A 20540-nucleotide genomic window follows, 5' to 3' on the forward strand; every position below is an offset into this window, starting at 1 on the left:
TTTGCTTCCAATTTTGGATCCATGTTCACATCCTCTTTTGCATCAAATATTGCATCTATTTTTGCATCCACTTTTGTGTCAGGTTTATGCATTGGGTTTTGCATCTCGTTTTGTATCTACTTTTGCATCTACTTCCATTGTATCCATTTTTTTCATCCAATTTTGTTTTGCCTATTGCATCAATGTTTGCTTCCACTTTTACATCCATTTTTGCATCTTATTTTGCATATTTTTTGTCTATTGTTACATCCACTTTTGTTGCACCATATCTTGCGCCTACCATTGCAACCACATTTGCTTCCATGTTTGCATCCACATTTGCATCCTCTTTTGTGTTCAAGTTTGCATCAGATATTGTGTATGTTTTTGCATCCCCTATTGTATCCACTTTTGTTTCATCCATTTTTGCATCTACTTTTGTGTCCGTTGTTGCATCCACATTTGTTTCACCACAGTTTGTGCCAAGTTTTACACCTACCATTGGACCCATGTTTGCTTCCACTTTTGCCTTCATGTTTGCATCCAAGTTTGCATTGACAACTGCATCTACTTTTGCATCCACTTTTGTGTTAGGTTTTTCATGTTGTTGTGCATCTACTTATGTTGTATCCATTTTTCATCCAATTTTACTTCTATTGTTGCCCCCATTTCTCTGTTCGCTTTTGCATCCCTTTTCCAACACTCATCATATTTTCTGCATTGATGATATTCCTTATGGCATTGACAATTATGAACAATTGATGACAATGTCAATAATATTGACAATGATGAAAATGAAGATGATGGCGATGACATGAATTGTGATTATGATGATAAAGACGATAGTGGTTACAATGACATTAATGATGATGATGGCAATGATTATGATGATGACGACGCTAATGACCTTGGCGAATCTTCCCAATTTTAGATGTTGTCATTGTCATAATCATAAGCATTATCTTTGGTGTCATCATCATCATTTTCATCTAGGTCATCATCAAAAACAATAATGGCATGAATGATGATGATGATTACAACAATGTTGATAGAAATTACATTAATGATGATGATGGGGATGATAAAAATGACAATGACGATGATAATGGTGGTGATGATGATGATCATCGATCATCTCTCAAAAATAGAGTTGTTATTTCTCTTACGTATATCAATGTGTCCTAAACAACCCTTTTCTAGCACTGATCACATTTTTTGGGTTGATGATATTTCTTACAACGTCTATAATTATAAACAATTGCAAACAATGTCCATAATGATGATGATGATGGAGCTGATGATGATGGCATGAATGGTGATTATGATGATAATGTAATGATGGCAATAACGATGACAAGGATGATGTTGATGATGATGACAATGATTATGATAATGAGAATGAACAATTACTAGTTTCACTACCATCTTCTGGATACATATTATTATCATACTTTTTAAATTTTTTGTCTCTCTTGAGGTATCTTACTATAATGGTGTTGTCAACACTAGAAAGATATCTTGTTGTAATGGTGGTTCTAATGTTAGCACTAGCAAAGTTTTTGTTAAATTTTGGTTAAAAAAAATCGATTTATGCAATTATTTTGACAATCTATGTAAAAAAGTAAATAACATCCAATTATTTTGAATGTAGTCCCATTGATTATCATGAATTCACCAGTCTGAAGACCATCTTCTACATACATATTATTATTAAACTTTTTGCATTATATCCCTCTTATATCTTGTTGTAATGGCAGTATTGGCACTAAAAAAATATCTTGTTGTAATGGTGATGTTAGTATTAGCACTAAAAAAATCACTAAATTTTGGTAAAAAAAAGTTTATCATTTATTTATTTTTAATTTGGGAATTTTTTGTTTTTATTTTTTTGTTTTTAATTCTATTTTTATGCAATAATATTTTTTTTGGTTGAATTTTGGTAGTAACTAGTTTTTGGTCGAATCATATGTATTAACCATGTTCTTTATGCTACAAGTCTAATTGTTGGGACAAAATTGCTCTTTCAAATAAGTTGCAAAAGCTACTTTACATCCATTGTTGCACCCATGTTTACACCCACTTTTACATCCCTTTTTGCATCCTATTTTTCATCTTCATTTGCTTCTTTTTTTGCATCTATCATTACATATACTTTTGTTGTGACAAAATTTGTTCCATGTTTTGCACATACTGTTGTACCCACGTTTTCTTCCAATTTTGCATCCATCTTCACATCCTCTTTTGCATAAAATATTTCATCTATTTTTGCATCCACTTTTGTGTTGGGTTTTGCATCTCATTTTGTATCTTCTTTTGCATGTACTTCCATTTCATCCATATTTTGTATCCAATTTTGTTTCTCATGTTGCACCCGTGTTTGCATCCACTTTTACATCCCTTATAGTATCTTGTCTTGCATCTAAGTTTGCATATTTTTTTGTGTCTATTATTACATCCACCTTTTTTGTGCTATTATTTGTGCCATATCTTATGCCTATCATTGCAACCCACATTTTCTTCCACTATTGCATCCATATTTGCATCCTCTTTTGTGTCCAAGTTTGCATCAAATATTGTTTATGTTTTTTGCATCCCATTTCGAATTTACTTTTACATCCACTTTTGATTTGTCTAGTTTTGCAACTAATTTTGTGTTCACTATTGCACCCATGTTTGGCCCATGTTTACATCCCTTTTTTCATCCAAGTTTTCCTCCTTTTTGCATTCAAGTTTGTGTCCCTTTTTTTTTACATTCATTGGAGTGTCCACATTTGTTTCACCACAATTCATGCTAAGTTTTATGCCTACTATTGTGCCCATGTTTTCTTCCACTTTTTCATCCATGTTTGAGTCCTATTTTGTGTTCAAGTTTGTATGAACTATTGCATCTACTTTTTCATCCACTTTTGTTCAATTTTTCTGTCTTGTTCTGCATCTACTTATGTTGTGTCCACTCTTCATCCAAATTTACGTCTATTTTTACCCCCATTTTTTTGTTTACTTTTGCATCCATTTTCCAACACACATCATATATTTTGCATTGATTATATTTCTTATGACATTGAAAATTATGAACAACTGATGACAATGTCAATAATTATAACGATGATGATAATGAAGATGATGACGATGACATGAATTGTGATTGTTATGATAATGACAATGATGATAAAGACGATGAGAGTTACAATGACAATGATGATGATGCTAATGACCTTGGCCATTCCTCCCAATTTTTAAATGTTATCATGGTAAAAATCATAATAATTATCTTTGGCTTCATCTTCCAAGTCATCATCATCTGATCATCATTATCATTATTTTCATCTTGGTCATAATCAAGAACAATAATGGCATGAATGATGATTATGATGTTCATGATGAAGATGACAAAAATTATGATAAAACTTATATTAGTTATGATGATGGGGATGATGACAATTATAATGACGATGATAATGGTACTGATGTTGATGATCATCAATCATTTCTAAAAAATAAAGTGGTTATTTTTCTTTCATATATCATGTGTCCTAAGGTTGGTGATATTTCTTATGATACCTATAATTATGAACAATTGACGACAATATATAAAATCATGATGATGATGATGATCATGAAGAAGACATGAATGGTGATTATGATGATAATGAAATGATAACAATAATGATCACATTGATGGTGGTGATGATGGCAATAATGAAGATGATGACCCTCCCTCTAAACTAGCGAGGTACTCATAATGAGACAAAAAAGTAGTCTCAAGTTGAAATATTCATATAAGAAGGGATCTAGATTGATAAGCATCAATGATGATTTACATCATCATAGCCAAAATTCTCAAAATAGTAAGGCCTTGACTAACAGGTTTATCTCTCCATTAGATCAGAGCACAATGTTGGGAGGCATAAATTTGGACACCACTGCCTTTCAAGGCACTTACCCCACCAAGATGTTTACCAGGTATGTCCTCACATGATCATTTCCTAATCCACTATCATAATATTTGACACCAGAAAATGTCAATCCTCATGACTATTCTTATCTTGGATTAATGTACTTGACTTATGGCGATTAGTCCTAGTCAATGTCCAAATTCTCAAAGAATATTGGTCCCAGATGTTTATCCAATCCACCATTATCCCTACTAGTGCCTTTACTAGGCTTACGATTGTTAATCCTAGCCATAGTACATGACACATGGATAACATGGTGTCTACCCTCACTCCCACCAGGGAGGAAACATCCACAAGCATAAGATTTTCTCAAGAATACCCATCATTTTCGTAGAGAATAACATCATTAATTTGTTTTCATCACCTGATGACTTTATGATTAAGCATTCATAGATTTGTGGCAAAATATTTCCCCTTTTGTATTTGTGATGAAATACAATAAAAAAGTGAAAGCCAAAATCATTAAACATACACTATATTGATTTATCTACGTCTAAACTCTAAGGTTGAAGTGAAAATTCACGTAAATCTTATATCTATGAGTTGTGCCAAACTTATGAAAACCTTATTCCCTAAGTCCTATATATAAGAAAATGAAAAAGAAAGAAAAATAAGGGAATAAATGGTAACTCATGTATTCACTCCCTCTTTGGAAAATATATGAATATATACACTCCTAGTCGCACTTGATCACATGTATGTGATGGTTAAATCATGAATTCTTCTTTTCTCCTTGCATTTTCACTTCATCATTTAAGCACCTAATTGAGGATCTAAGGAATGTTTGTTTCCTAAGGCTTTCATGTCTACTCTTGGTTTACTTATGTCACACTATTGTCAATTTATGTGACAGAGTGAAATACATAAGTTTGTGGAGTTATTATAGAGGTGTATTGAGTTCGTAACCACACACACATGTATTACATCTCATTGATCCACATGTGTGGGTTGGAGACTCATTTCTTGACAACTTTAATGGAGACTACTTTGTGGCTTTAATGGTATAGCTTACAAAATATCTTGTTAAACATTTCGATTCATTCTTTCTTTTCCTCGAGACACTTATAATATTGAAGTCACTCCCAACAATCCATGGAGATGGGGAGTATAAATTACTTGTGCTAGAAATAGAATTGAGAAATAGAGGTTTTCCATTTGCGATATTGGAGTCATAGACATTGGATACATGGTAGTAGTCCTCAATGTCAATGAACTAAAATTGTATTGTCATAATGCGAAAAGAGGTAAACATATTGGTAACCTTGATGTCTTAATCATTTCAAATAATAACCATTCCACCCAAGTATCTCTAAGCACCAATCACTACTACTTGGAAATTCCTCCCCCATTTTCTAATTATATGAGGTTGAACCTCACTTAATATTTTTGCTTCTTATATCAACATTATTTATGGGTTCTTTGCATACCATTTTTCTTTTAGGAGTTTGTTTTCGCTTACTATTGACGCCCCTCATGTTCCAAGACTATTTTCATCAAAAATTTACATAGAAAGAAAGTATAAAGTGACTAAAAAGAAACATGTCTCAAGATTTAAGTGCTTGGACAATTCCACTTCATGACTCCTATATTTCATTAACCTAGGACCAAATGGTGAACTTGATGGCCTTAAGGGAAATTGATCAATGAAAATCTAAAAAAGAGGTGATTTTTGACTTTATCACATACAATTTAATATACTAAAAAAAATATCCATAACAATTTCATCAATCAATGAATCATTAAAAAAAATATCCAAAAAAATTTCATCAAGCAAAGAATCATTGCATTATAAAATACAATCTATAAACATTTTGGGAAAGTTTTGCTAAAACATGCTTAAAAATCAACATATTTAATATTAATATTTAACAATAATATGGACAATAACACATTTTGATAAATTAAATAACATATTATCAAGCCTGAAAAATGTCACTAACTGAAAACTACAAAGCATGCAACTAATGGAAGTGACCACTCAAGGCCACCACAAGACAATTAATCTACTAAGACCAAGATTAATGGGGACAAAGATCTATAAAGGACAAAGGAAAACCTATTTTAACTTTATTGTTTTATTAGCCTGGTTCAAGATGAACATTTCAAGATATCATGAAGAACATAATTAGTTTTATTGCATTAAAAAAACCCAAGCACATTCTATAACTTAGCAAGAAAGAGATGTATAACACCCATCTCAGCAACACGACACATGACATTAAGTTACTTTACTATATATAATTTAAACTCCTATCATAAAATCACAAATTTAGCATGAATGGAATGTTTAAAATCCATTTTTATAAAAACAAAATATAATTTTTCTTATAGAAAAATATACCAAAAACTAAATATATTTTTCTAGAAAAAAAAATACTAAAACTAAATATATATTTAAAAAAAAACTAAAACATAAGCAAACTAGAATTTGAATTTGACATTCTTGGTCACTTTCGGAAACATATGGTGGAATGTAATCTCTTTATCCTCATCTTTAGCTTTTTCCTAAAAAATAAAAGCATACAAAAGTGGGAAAGAGCCATAAAGCATGGGGAAGCTTTTTCCTAAGCACAAAAGCATCTAAAAAGTGGAAAATTCCTTTTTTATATGAGGAAACATTATTCACCCAAAATATTTTTCCCAAATTGAACTAATGAGGAATTTTGGAAATCTTCATAGCCTCCACTTTCCAATATATTAGAGGCTTGGCCATTGAAAAAATGATGGGAATTTTGTATTGTCACGCTCTTGAGATCTATCTTGAGAGGGAGAGTTTTGGAGCTATGAGTTGGGGGAGGTGATGTTGCAACTATATCTGATTGTTGTAACTTTCCTCTAACTCCTTTATTCATATAGATCAGTTGTTCTTCCTTCCATATGTTTCTATTCATTCTTTACTTCTTCTATTTAACTAATGTATGCATGGGTTTTTGGTTTATATTTATTTATTCAATAATATTTATATGTTTTTTATAGTTTTGATTATTAAGATATTATGTTGTGAAGGTTGCTTTATTCTCTCTCTTATGTGTAGGACCAAGCTTTGGAGCTAGCTAGGAGCGCTTCTTGGCTATACGAAAAACTCCAAGAAGACCTGCATGCGAGGACTCACAAGAATTCATTCTCTTTTTCTTAATCTATACTCTACATCTTGATCTACTAAGAATCCTAAGCCTTAGAACAACCTTTCTCTTAATTGGTTTGTCCTAGGTTTCTGAGATAAACTGAGAGGGTTTTGTTTTCATCTAACCATGCATTAAATCCTACAGCAAAATGATATTTAGAAAATTTAATATATTTCACTATGTAAATGAACTTAGTAAAATGAACCCATAGAGGTGGTCATGCAAATAAAAGTAAAACTCTAAACAAGAAGCCAAAAGTGGATTTAACCATGGATGAAAAATTGGGAGTAGAATTGGATGTTAAACTAGCCATCAAAAAAATATGCAAACAATGACACAAAAAGGTTTTTAAAGTAAAATTAAAAAAGGGTGCAACACTAGACACAAAGAAGGGAACAAAATAGGGTATATGAAAGGATACCGAATTGGGTGCAAACAAGGATGCAAAAATGGACACCAAAATGAGGATGCAAAGAATGGTGTAAAATTAGGATGCAAAAAGGATGTAAGAAAAGACACAAAACACGATGCAAAATGGGACTAAAAAATGGTGAAACCAAGGATGTCAAAGATGATGCATAACTAGATGAAAATTCCAACTAAAATCTAGGTGCAAAATGAGATGCAAATGTGGACACAAAATGTGGCAGAAAAAAGGATGCAAATTTGGAAGCCAAAAAGGATGAAAAACTAGATACCAAAAAGGATGCAAATTTGGACATAAAAAATGGTGCAAAATTGGACACAAAAGAAATAAAAATGGTGCAAAAATGGGCATAAAAATGGCTCAATTTTGGATGCAAATTGAGATGCAACATTGGATGTAAAATGATGCAACAAATCATTCAAAACTTGGTGCAAAAACAAATGCAAAAGTAGACGAAAAAATGGCTCAAAAGTGAACATAACAATAGACACAAAATGGGATGCAAAGGTGGATGCAATATATGGTTCAACATAGGATGCAAATTTAGATGCTCAAAAGGATGAAAAATTGGATGCAAGAAATGGTGTTAAAAATGATGCTAAATTGGATGCAACAAATGATGCAAAATTAAATGCAAAATATGGTGCAAAATAGGATGCAAAAAAGGGAGATAAATAAAATGCAAAAGTGGATGCAAAAAATGGTGCAAAAATGCATGCGAAATTTGGCACTAAATCAGATTCAACATATGGTGCAAAATTGGATGGAAAAGATGGTGTAAAAAAAGGCACAAAAATTGGCACAAAAATAGATGTAAAAATAAGTACAAAATTAGAAGCAAAAGATGGCATAAGACCAGATGCAAAAATTGGCACAAATTGGATGTAAAAAAAGGCGCTAAATAAGATGTCAAAGATGGTGTAAAAATCGATGCAAATTATGACACAAAAATAGAAGCAAAGAATTCCACAAAAGAGGAAGCAAAAAATGATGCAAAAATAGATGCAAAAAAAGGCACAAAACTAGAATCAAAACCTGTTGTAAAACCAAATGAAAATCTTGGTGCAAAATATGATGCAGAAAATGATGGAAAATTTGGCATAAAAAAGATGCAAAATTTGGTGCAAAAAAAGACGCTTTAAAAATTGTACAATAGAGCCAGATTTAGCGCCAGGTTGTTCATCCCAATTGAGAAAAAAATGCACTAGAATTTGGTGCTAAATCTGGCGCAAATTGCCTGTTTTGTTGTAGTGATTAAGCAAGGCTTGGGTGGAGTAGTGACAGAGGGTATCGCATTTTGTAGACCAATTCAGCTTCTGGAGGTGGGGGTATTGTGGGAAAAATCAGATGAGTCCAAATTAATATCACATGGATCTTTTGATGAACTAGTAGTTGTACCTAAGCTATCCTTAACTCACAACACCTACAAGTCATTACCAACTCCCATGTTTTATGATGCTAATAAATAACTTATAGCCTTATCTGTTACAAAAATGCTTCTCCACCAACAAGAGGAGCATTCTACATCTACAAGTGAATGTATTTACATCACTCACAGGGAGGGGCCTGCAACAATCATAGTTGTTTTCCTCTTCAGAAAAATATACAAGATGAAGACAATTGCAAATTGATTAATTTTACAGATCCTTCTTTGAAAGTGACTTCAATTTTTTTGAATATAATGGAGTATTTTGATAAGCACTAGGATAATCAACCTGAAAATAATGGTCCAAAGCTCTCTGAAAGTGTTGGTATATCAGATATGAAAGCAAAAGGAGGTTAGCTTGAATAGTCAAAATTTCTTAAGCATCCTTATATCCTTTTTTAGTTAGATCAACAATATAATGTGTACTTTTCACGTTAGCGATTTTCTATGTACATTTTATAGCCTTAGTAATATTGTCGTTAAGTATCTTTGTAATGCATAAGTCTAGGTGTCATACTTGTAGGATCATCCCAATCTAGGTGTTGTGGACTTCTTGAGTACAGTGAAACTGTCTACAGATAGATGATCCCACTTGTATGAAACTGAATCTGTCGATAACTGTAGGTCTTAATGACCCCAACAAATCATTCTTCTTTTTGTCAATGACAAACTTCACTTGGTCATAATTCAAATCTCGAATCACGTTCTTGGTGTACTGCTAAAGCCCTTTGCTTACAACCCCTTACCCAATGTAGCATATGTGACATTAAAAGGGATATATTTTTGTTGGGCATTTTATAGAGGAGTTCCCTGGCCTCCTCCAACTTGCCTTTCTTACAAAAAACTAGCAATAACAACATTGTATGTGACAACAATGGGGCAAATGTTTTCATTAGGCATTTCATAGAAGGGCTTCCTAACCTCCCACAACTTGCCTTTCTTGACCATCAATAAGCACTTTGGATGTAATAGCACCAAAACAAGAACTTTGAGATCACTGTCTTAAGATTTCAGAGAAGATGGAAAACCTGAACTCAGAATTTTGAGGTGCTCTATGGGATATTTTCCGGAGAGATACTGTACCCAAATTGTGTGCTTATTTGGAGAAACACAAAAGAGAATTCAGGCACATTAACAATCAGTGTCTTGATTTGCAGCAAGGGATTCATTTCGGGAAGAGCTCTTGGTGGTCAGGCTTGTTTGGTCACATGAACTGCTGCTGTGAAACACATCAAGATAGACTTGGTGATGCCTGTCTTGAAGAATCACATAAACATGAGACCCAAGACGAAGAAGAAAAAAGAGGAGATAGTGGTGGTCAGATCGAGATCGAGATTGATCAACCAAGTGGGAATTTAAGCAGGCTTGATAAGTGGGTGAAGGAAAAGAGATTTAAAAGACCCAGGTATGCACTCCAAATTAGTCTGCATGAACAATTTGTTTCAGTAACCAATAATGAAGAAGAGGACTTGGCCCTGTGTCTTGTAATGCTTGCAAGTGGAGTAAACACTGCCCAAAACCCACAATTTCAAGTTGGGGCTGCAGATCCTGAAGCAGGTTCCCTCAAGCTTCCCAATATTGGTTCCCAGCTTCCAAAATCCATGAGCAAGAAGGTCAAATATAAGAAAATTAATGATGATGCCAGTCTTTATGATGATGATGATGAGGCTACGAAGGGCAAGTTCAAGTGCACCACCTGCAACAAGGTTTTTCATTGCTATCAGGCTCTGGGAGGCCACAGTGCTAGCCACGTTAAGTTCAAGGGCGGTTTTACACAGACATAGGATGAGAATGAGAGCCTAGAAGAAGACATAGCTGACAAGCTCAGTACTGGATTGGGCTCTCAGCTGCCTGGAAATTTCCACAAGTCTCCTACAAAGGAGAGGACTAAGGTTTTTGGTGCCAAAGCCAGAGATGGAACGAGGACAATTGAGTCTGCTGCTATTTCAGGTAAGAAGATTCCAAGGATCCATGAATGCTCAATCTGTAAAAAGGGTTTTGCTTCAGGTCAGGCTTTGGGTGGTCACAAGAGATTCCACTGGGTAGCGGAGCTTCAGATACTATAATTACTAGTTGTGGCAACAAGGAGACCCCTAAGCTGCAGCAGCTGCCTGCAAGAGTGGAACTATTGGACCTAAGCATGCCTGCCCCTTTTGATGATGATGGTGATGCTGGAGACCTCAATACTCTGGATGGTAATGCAGTGGATTCTCATGGAACTTCCCATGCCCAAACCCACAACCCTCCTTCCTTGTTGTCTTCGTTGATGAGCAACCACCCGAGACAAGGACTGTTCTTGTACAATAGTGATGCTGATTTAAGTAAAGATGATGAAGCAGATAGTAAGGTAGAAAGGATATTAGATTTGGTAGAGGGAGCCATTCAAAATTCCCAGCGAGGGCACAATCATGGTTGCAATTGTAAGGCACACAATTCATTATCTGCAATTGACTCATTTGTGTATACGTACGCATTGAAATTTCTTTTTGTATAAGACCAATAATTGGTAAGTATAAGTATTACAACAACGATATCATGAAACTTTGAAAATATTTAACAAATAGGTTTATAACCTTCGGATTCAAATGAGTGACTGCACTGTGCAAGATAACTAACACCAACTCAACTATCTCTTTGGTTTGTACCAAACATTGTGAACATGATTTCACCAATTCCCAACATCAATGAGAAAATTCCATTGTTAATTTGTAGTTATTTTACATTTTTGGATTAGTTAATTTAGTAATTATTTTAGGTTTGTGGATGAGTTAATTTTGTTAAATTTATTATATATTTTTAAGAATTAAAAGTATGAAGATGTAGTTTTAATATATATATATATATATATATATATATATATATATATATATATATATATATAAAGGAAGATGTAATTTTTTTAAATGAAGGTGCAAGGGGAATTAGGCCAATAGCATAGTCCTCATGTTTCCCACATTTGCTTGGAATAGGAGTTGGTGTTATGAAGGCTGGAAGATGTTGGACCTCCTGCAATAACGTTTCTTTCAATTCTATTGTTGAATTTATTTTGTAATAGATATTTCTTTACTCATGTTGTTCTTATTTGGTTAATGATCATGTAAAAATAAAAAGAAAGATATTCCTTTCATCACTAATTTTGAATTGCTTGTTTGTTGGTTGAAGAGTGAACAGGAAAATATTTTTTTCCATAAGAAATATCTTTATATTCCATATGAGGAATATAAATGTTTCGGTCCTTGAGGGATTGCTCATACATTAAGGCTAGAAGCCATTACAAGAAATACTCATTATGAACTCAATACATCACATGCAGGGATTGAACCTATTTGGGGGCGATAACAAGTTAACAACATTTATGCCAACCACCTGAGCTAAATCCGGTTGATGTGTGTGTGTGTATAAGTTACCAGATTTCAGATTTAAATTTGGATATGGATCCACCAGTGTTTTAAACATTAATAATTTGTTTTTACATTACATTAAGTCATTTTATGAACCATGTCACTCTTAACATGTTACTTTTAAGATTACTTACTAATAACATGTATGTGGTTTATAAAGTTTACATTTAATTCAATTATGTACAATGGCAGTGGTTTATAAAAATTACTTTAATATATTTAAGAGCCTAATTCAGAAAAATTACTTTAATATATTTAAGAGCCTAATTAGAATTCCACAAAAACAATTGTTGAACTTCAGACTCTCTTAATCCCCTCTTAAGGTGATATGTGAGGAGATGCCAACCTGAAGGAAATATGCTACATGTCACTACCAGAATTGAAAAATGAAAAATTAGAAATGGAGTTTATTCAAGAGTAGGCTTCTCTAAATCTATGGATCCCATTTTTGGTGCAGTCAATTTTATGGAAAGACCATGCAAAGTTCACAACATTTGCTTAAGAAGTACTGCCGAGCTGTATGAATTATACAATTTGTCAGAGCTTCATAATGACAATGGTCTGCGATGTCCATTATGAACAAATAATAAGTAGAAATATTAAAAAGATTTATGAATAATTAAGTAAATGAAATATAAAAATTATATCTTACTTGGGACAAGCACAGTAGATTTGATACAAACTGCTCATTTTTAAATAAATTCAAAACATATTAAAAATATATATTTATATATAAAGAAAGATTTCTCAACCTTTCTTTACAATATTTCTTATTGCACTGCACTAATGTGGCAGGTTTCACAAAGAATATGAATCAATGTTGGAGAAGAGTTACAATTGTGGAAGCATATGCTTGTGTAAAAGTTAACCAATACCCAAATTGACAATAAAATTGAGATTTTAATATATATATATATATATATATATATATAGAGATAAAATTTAGACTGTAGATGTTATTTGGTTTCCAATATTCATTATTTTCAGTTTTTAATATTTTTTTGAAAAAGAATTGTACTTTTTAATCATTCATAGAAATTCAACAATTCCAACTTCATAAGTCTATCGGTCTCTCTTTATACCTTTTAGGACAATTGCTAGTTTATATGATACTATAATATTCAGAGAATTTCTTGACTCTTTCTTTAATTATTTGTAGGGTTTCTTGATTCTTTAGTTTATGTGAATTTATTTCCTATATTTTAGAATGGTTTTTAAAATAAGGTGCGATATTAAGAATTAAATATCTAAAAATTTAAAATAAAAACATTTTATAAATTGCGTGATAAATAGTATTACACGTCATTTTACTGGAAAAACATCTTATAAGTTGTGCGATAAATAGTATTACACGTCATTTTACTAGAAAAAGTCACCTTACTCATTGAAGATGTTTTCCTAAAAATATAAAAATAAATCCAAACATGTATTTAGTATTTCTATTTGGAGATGATATAATAAACTCATAACTAATGTTGTTATTGTAATCTTCTATAATTCCTTCCAAAATTTCCCATGAATTTTAGATTTCTACCGATGTAAATTGTCATTTTTCAATAAATAAAAACAATATAGATGAAAAAGGGATGCTACCAATGTAGAATCGTCATTTTGCAAAAGATTTCCCCAGGCAAAAAGCTAAAGTCAAATCAATGTACGCATAGGAAGATTTTAAAATGTAGCATCGGGCAGTATGATGTATTGCATGCGCTCAGCTCAAATGTGAAGGTGCTTCTGAACTTCAAAAATGGCGTCCGCTGACATCTTGAGACAATGGGTTTCTTCCTCTGTCAAGTGAATGCTGGCAACGCCCAGTATCCCTCCTCTTCCCAGCTGAGCAGGCAGGCTCAGGAACACCTCCTCTTCGATACCGTGGAAATCCTTGGCCATCACCGAAACGGGATGAACCCTCCTCTGGTTTCGAATCACACTTTTCACCAAGTTAGCAGTTGAGTATCCTATAGCCCACGAAGTGTACCCCTTCAATTTGATAACCTCATAAGCGCTGTTCACCACGGCCTGGTGAATGTCTTCCAGATGTTCTTTCTCGTACGGAATTTCCTGCTTGTCCAGGAAGCTCAACACTGGGACGCCCCCCACGCTGATGCTCGACCACAGAGCCACCGAGCTGTCGCCATGCTCGCCTACGATGTACGCCTGCACGTCCTGCGCATTCACGTCCAGATGATCTGCGATCATGGAGCGAAAGCGCGAGGAATCGAGGTTGGTGCCGCTGCCCATCACTTTGTTCGACGGCAAACCAGAGAGCTTCCACGCGATGTATGTCAGTATGTCCACTGGGTTTGAGACGACGAGCAGGATGGTGTCGGGGCTGAATTTCACGAGCTGCGGTACGATGGACTTGAAGAGATGGAAATTGCGCTCCACCAGATTGAGGCGCGACTCGCCATCCCGCTGCCTGGCGCCGGCCGTGATGACGCAGATGTCGGAGCCCGCCGTGATGGCATAGTCGGTGCCGGCCACTATCTTGGTGCGGGGCAAGAAGGCGGCGGCGTGCTGTAGATCCAGCATTTCGCCCCGCAGCTTGTCGGCCTGGATGTCCACCAGGGCGAGCTCCGTTGTGAGCTCTTGTGTAAGGATCGTTTGCGCAACTGCCATGCCCACATTTCCGACGCCGACGACGGTTATCTTTGTGTTTCGCGTGCTCGGAGAAGGCGGAGCGGCGCTGTGGATGGACTTGAAGAAGGCCCCGGCCATGTCAATGCCCAGAGATGACGTTGACGATGAATGGGCTATTGAATGCTTTTGCAATTGCTTCTCCATTCTAACTTCACAAAACTTTCGATGCCTTGGACTCTCGAGGTGTGTAAGGAATCTGCAATTGATGGCTGAGGAAGCTGTTACAACTGATAATAACTTTGGCTGCTAAATCGATGCCCTTTTATTGGCAATGCTGTGAAGTGAGCGGCAAGCCAAGACGACGACGAAGGAGAAGGACGCTGGTGACTTTGTCTACGGGAGACGGCTGCCATGTTATTTCCCTTGGATTTTGGGTTATAGACTTTGACAAGCAAATACTTGATGTAGGTCTCCTCTTCTCTTCTAGAGTTATTAGGTAGCAGCGACTGAACAAACAGTCGCCTTTAACCCCCAGGGGGTAACAAGGTAAGATAATGTCTATTTTTATGCGTACAACTAAACTATTAAGGTAGACAGGCATGAGGATACCATTACCAAGCTTCAACAAACATAGAGTTCAAAAACCCTTTTCTTGCTGTGTAATTTGAAACTTGGGCCCAATTTCCCATCAACGCAAAAGAAAATTTCCGTCTCCTCCCCATGCAAACGTCATCGTAGACGTCGTTATAGGTCCAGAAGGTTCTGGACTTTCAGCATATTCTTCGGATCCAAGTCAAAATGGCTTTCAGCTCACGTTTGTTTTGGAGGACGAACTCAGGTATTTTCTTTCGACCAACCTTTCAAAGCTGACTAATTTATCATTTATATATACAAGTATATACAGCCGAGTTTGAACATAACGCCACGTTTTCCTTGATGCGAACAAAATGGATAAATTAAAAACCTTTTGTGGATATTTTGAGAAGATAGAAAAATGAACTTAAAACCTTTGAGAAGGGGCAGAGAATTATTCTTTAATATTGAACGTTTGTTGTGAGGAAAATCTGCACGAGTCTATGGTTCTATTTCTACGGCATGGTTGTTGGGGTTTTTCTGGTCTATTTCGAACCACCTCGCCGCGTGCATTTAATTAAGCGATTTAAGGCGCAGCTCCGTTTAGTCTTAGGCGATGTTCAGGTCAGTTGACCAATTCCAATGTCCATGAGTTTTGGAAATGAATGTAAGTCTCAGTGTACATTTAAACAGATCCCAGCCACAGCTTCTCCTCAATGATATATATGCTTCTTGATGATATCTATGACCGTTAGAAGAATCACAGCGTCCAAAAGTATAGATTTATTTTAACCGCAGATTCACAGTGTCCAAAACTATAAAAAAGTATAGATTTATTTTAATCCCAGATTTAATATGGCTTTTAAGATTAAATTTTTAAGTACAAATTTATATTTAATATGAGTTTTAAGATTAAATTTTTTTAAGTACAAATTTATTTTAGAGTGCAAAAAATAATGTGTAATTTTTTATTGTTTAAATTATATTTTTGAATGTTAAAAATTAAATAACATATGCACTGAAATATTTTATCAATTCACATTAAACTAATTTTTTTGTTATTAATATATATTTTTAAATATATGTCAATATTAATTCTTATTAAAATATTTTATTGATAACCCATATTGTATATTTTTTTTCCAGGGAAAAATTGTAATTTTCTATTAAAAATGAAAAATTACATGTTGTAAATGCCAGTGGCATATGCTGTATGTGTGGCCATAGCCATCAAAATATATAGTTTTGTACATAATTACCCACTAAGGGTATGCCTTCAGGTTCTGTAAATATTTATACAAAAATATAAAAATTTATATTGCAAAGTTTACTGATATGCTCCAAAAACTGTAAAATTAGGGCCTATCGGCCTTTTGCTGTATTTGGTCGATGTAGGGCCTATGATAATTCTGAAAAAAAATATCCCTCCCTCTATTCTTATATCAACCATTGACCTCTGGGTTGGTTCGTTGCCTCCTTGGAACGCTGATCTGCAATCTCGTTGCGCTTCCTGTAAATATGGAGAGAAGAAATCTATTCAAAATGTGATTTTAATTGCAAAGCATCACCCAAAATGTTTCTGAGAGAATGCATATGACATACAGATGTGCAATTGAACCAACTAATGATGATTTTAGAGTCCCCAAAGATCTGAATTTGTCTACAATCTTGTGCCAAGGCAAAATATAATAAATGTCAGAGAGGAATGAGTTCTACGAAGTTGTTTGTGCCAACACCCAACCCCATGCGAATTCAGAAAGAATGACTGTCTCATAGGTGAAGTAATATACCCCCCCACATCCCTAGTCTTGGGCAGATCCATCAAAGTAAGCCCAGGGGTGGTTATGGTTGATAGCTTCAGGAGTTATAGAGCAAGCAGGTGGGGGTTGATCATCATCAGGCAGCTCATTAAAATTATTGATGATCCGAGTAATAACTAATGGCCACCGAATTTGCAAGTTATTGAATATGAATAGTGCCAACATATAATCAGTGGGAGGTTACGGATCTTCATGTTGGAGGAAGCTACCCACCACTTGTTCCATGCCTCCTTGATATTGTGCCCATCCCAATGTTGTGTGATAGCCAGGGAGGAGAGGACTTGCTCCCAAATGTGTCATAATGTTGTGCAGAACAGGAATAGGCGATCATTCGATTCCTCGTCGTGTTAACAGATGACACACTAGGTCAGACCAAAGTGTGATCTCTTAATCACGTCGATGGCAGTATGAGTTTTATTCATGATGACATTCCACATAAATAGACGGTTTCATGGGGGCGCCTTAAGTTTCCATAGAGCTCTCCATCGCCCCTCCAAACTGGGTAGCTTGTGCGCAGCATGTATAATGGGGTATCCTTCCTTGGGAGAGTATACTCTGTTTGTTGTAGGTGCCCAGATGAGATCATCTTCGTCATTAAATATGTGGACGTGTGATTCAAATAAAGCATTTATGTAACCCTCCCAATCTTAAATCCACTAATCAGGAATACCAAGTGTGTCTGCTAATTTCTAGGCCTGCATGAAAATGTTAGAGCTTTCCTGATCCACTATATGTGCAATCAAAGTTATGCCCCAGTCATTTAGGAAATCAATAAGGTCTAGTGGAAGTTGATATAAATTGCCACAACGTGTCCATGGTTCTGAGCCAATGCGAACTGATGTTCCAGCTTTAATTCACCACATGAGTCCATTCCTAATGTTGGGGAGGATTTGTAGTACAACCCTCCAGATAACAGAGATGCCATGTTTGTTCCATATTGGGAGGTGGATCTAATCCAATTGGTTTAGAAACCATATGTATTTATTGATTATCACTTCAGTCCACAGGCTTCTGGATTTTAGGAGAAGCCAACCTAATTTGGCAACCAATGCATGTGCGAAGGCTGGAAGATATTTGAGGCCCCATCCTCCCCATTTCTTGGGCAGTGCAATACTCCATCTCACCCATGCGAATCGCTTCCCCTCCTTGTGTCCATTCCATAGGAATTTGCAGCATATCTTTTGGATTCTCGAAAGTATACCTTGTGGAATCCATGCTAAGGACATCCAGTAAACCAGAGTGGCTTCCAATACCGATTTGATAATCACCAACCTCCCTACTTTGCATAAGAAACATTGATTCCAATTTAGCAGCCTTTTTCCACCGTAGTTACCAGCCATATCCAATCATCTATTTTGTACCCGTGGGATTTTATGTGAAACCCTAGGTATTTAAGTCCATCATCCAATCGCTGACTTTGAAAGGGGAACTTCTGATAAGCATATCTCGTTTCCAATGGACTGCATGCCGAGAAAGAGATGGTTGAATTTTGCCTGTTGATTTCCATCCCAGTGGCAGCACTAAACAGTAGCATGATGTCATAGAAAGTAGTGAAGTCTCGAATGCCACCGCTGAGGAAGATAAGCACATCATCGACGAATAGAAGATGGGATATAGTACACTTATCAGTGATCTTAAGCCCCTGTAGTCGCCCTTCTCTTCTTTCATGCAGGATCAACCTACTTAGGCCTTCCATGACAAGCAGAAAAAGTAAAGGGGAGAGTGGGCAGCCTTGTCTGAGGCCCCTCTCAGCATGGAAGAAGTTGGAGGCAGATCCATTTATAAGTACACTGAAAGAGATAGAGGAAATGCAACACATGATCCATTGAATGAATGAGATAGGGAATCCGAGATGAGTAAGAAGCATTCTTAGATAGAGCCAGCTCACTCGATCAAAGGCCTTTGAAAGGTCAATTTTGAGAATAGCTCCTTTAAGGTGCTTCAATTTGATGGAGTGGAGTGCTTCCTGAGCAGTACCAATGGCCTCATGGATCTGTCGATTGTGAAGGAATGCAAACTGCTCAGATGAGATGTTGGTCGAGAGAATAGGCTTGATACGGTTGGCAATGATTTTGGCTATAATTTTATATAAACAATTGCAAAGGGATATGGGCCAAAAATCATTGAAGGATTGGGGAGAATCCACCTTTGGGATGAGGGCAATGAAGGTGGAGTTGATAGCCTCATACATGCGCCCCATAATTCTGCATTCCTCAACAACCTTGAGAAGGTCCATGCCTAAAGTCTCAAAAAAGGCGAGATAGAATTCTACAGTCCATCCATCAGGACTGGGACTTTTATCCTTCTTGAACCATTTAAGTGTACTTTCCAATTCCCCCATAGATATAGGTTTGGTAAGGTCTTCAGATATGTCAGGATCTACAAACCGTGGGAAGAGACCAACAATACGAATGATTTCTGCAAGTGAAGTCCCAGGTGGAGCCTTGAAGAGCTGTTGAAAATGTGAACTTCCCAAATGAGCCAGCTGGTGGAATGTATGAGCATATTGTCCATGTTCAGTAGGCATCTTCCAAATATCCACATTGTATATTTTATTCTATAAAACATTAAAATATTTTCTATAAAATATTGGATATTTTATTATATAAAATATTGGATATTTTATTCTATAAAACATTAAAATAAAATATATTAAATATTAATTTAGTATAATTAGATTATAAAAGTTTTCTGAAGTGTAAAATTTATTTTTTATTTCAAAACAATTTTATTATATTTAAAATTAAAATTTTTATAAAATTAAATTAAATTTTTTGTAAAATTATTTAATTATAAATTTTATTTTTATATTTGAAAATATTTTTATCTCATTTAAAATTATAATCATAATATTAATGAGAAATATTGAAAAAGGTAATATATAATTTGTTTTCATATATTTTATCATTTTAAATAAATTTATAATTATATTAGTGATTAGAGAAATTATTTAATAAAATTAGAAAGAACAAAGAGATGCGTTTTGATAAAAAAGAATAAGAGAATGGTAAATTTTTAATATGATAATTATTTTAAAATTGCTAGAAAATCTATTAGGGATGCTTCAAAGAAATTTTAAAACTTAAAAAGATAAATACCTGTAAAGCTTTTATTAAAAGAAATAAAATACACTATATAAGTAAAAAACAATTATTGTGTCTTTCTATCTTTGATGCTAGAAAGTTTTGGAGGAAAATTCAATTCATAAGATTAAAAAAATAATTTGATTCCCTTCAAAAACTAAAATATTTAC

General features: G+C 34.8%; 1 pseudogene; it reads right to left on the minus strand.

Annotated features, from left to right (window-relative positions):
• Nucleotides 1-13998: 13998 nt before the first annotated feature.
• LOC149223495 (L-lactate dehydrogenase B pseudogene) lies at nt 13999-15166 on the minus strand (annotated as a pseudogene).
• Between the last annotated feature and the right edge of the window lie 5374 nt (nt 15167-20540).

The sequence above is a fragment of the Pinus tabuliformis genome, chromosome Q (genome assembly GCF_031772625.1).
Source record: "Pinus tabuliformis cultivar Carrire ecotype Pingquan chromosome Q, CPIR1, whole genome shotgun sequence".
Classification (NCBI taxonomy): Eukaryota; Viridiplantae; Streptophyta; class Pinopsida; order Pinales; family Pinaceae; genus Pinus; species Pinus tabuliformis.